The following is a 1,239-nucleotide window of genomic DNA, read 5'->3' on the forward strand; positions in this document are numbered from 1 at the left end:
GATTATCCATGCTGAGACAGTGATCAATGTTTTATCCAGATGGATAGTTCAATATAAATTTGGAGATATACATCTGGACCTCAAAAGAAAGGGAACCAAGATAAAGATATATGTGAGAATATACTTAGGGATGACTACTAAGTTTTTAAGTGGTAAAATTGAAGTTTTTTAGCTTTCAATTTATCTAAATATTTTGATTTCTTTGAAATATGAAGATTTGCATTGCTGAGCTAAACAGCAATCCGAATTCCCTGAAAAAGCCACAATCAGAAATAGCAGAAACAGGGGGAGGCCCGTTAGCTCAGTTGGTTAGAGCGTGGTGCTGGCAGCACCAAAGTTGTCGGTTTGATCCCCACATGGGCCACTGTGAGCTGAGTCCTCCTTAAAAAAGAAGAGACAAGAAAGAAAGAAAATGGCAGAAACAAATAAGTATTGACTGGATACACTAAACCAATTATCCTGCCTCAGAATAGGACTGGAAAATAATTACTTAGGGAATTACACTCTGACCTCATAGAGCACAACATGATTGTCACATTTAGCCCTCAGTCCTGCATTTTATGTATTGTCAGGCTGATCTCCTCGAGTTTATAACTTTTCAGTTAGGATTTATGAAGAGTAACAGCTTGATCTGCTTTTGATAACTCATTTCTAAGCATGAATGAAGCACAAAATGATACTTCAGCACAAAATATTTTATTTTTGCCACATATTAAAATACAGATACAGTAAATAAGTTGTAATTTGATTTTTGAAAAGGATTATTGTTAGAAGCATCATCGCTTAGTGGATTAGACCTCAATAATGGTACTATTAATAAAAAGTGTGCGTGCTGCTGCCATATTTATTCATTCTAACTGTCATAACCAATGGTAAATAGAAAACAGAGCTCAATCATAAGATATTATAAATTGTCAGAACATTTAAAGAATATTATCAAATAAAACAAAGAATATAATTTGTAGATCTCATTGTCTGTTCCTCCATCTGGTCAGCTCACAATGTGATCTATAGATGATATATTACAAAATGGTATACCTGAAACATATGTAACTTTACAAACCATCGTCACCCCAATAAACTTTAATTAAAAAAAAAATCTATAGATCTGAGGTTCTTGATACCTAAAGAAACATGACCAGGTTGAGAGAAAGAGAGAAGAAGGCTGTAAGGAAGAGATAGGTATTAGAGGTGAGCAATTTAGACTCTGAATACAGGAGTGAAAGGTTTCCGCCACTC

The 1,239-nt window shown here is 34.5% G+C and overlaps 1 non-coding gene across 1 annotated transcript; it reads left to right on the plus strand.

The window, feature by feature from the left end:
- The first annotated feature begins 290 nt into the window (after window positions 1-290).
- Window positions 291-364, plus strand: TRNAA-GGC (transfer RNA alanine (anticodon GGC)). Its single transcript has one exon. It is a non-coding gene; the product is annotated as a tRNA-Ala (tRNA).
- Window positions 365-1,239: the final 875 nt, after the last annotated feature.

The sequence above is a fragment of the Rhinolophus ferrumequinum genome, chromosome 5 (assembly GCF_004115265.2).
Source record: "Rhinolophus ferrumequinum isolate MPI-CBG mRhiFer1 chromosome 5, mRhiFer1_v1.p, whole genome shotgun sequence".
NCBI lineage: Eukaryota > Metazoa > Chordata > Mammalia > Chiroptera > Rhinolophidae > Rhinolophus > Rhinolophus ferrumequinum.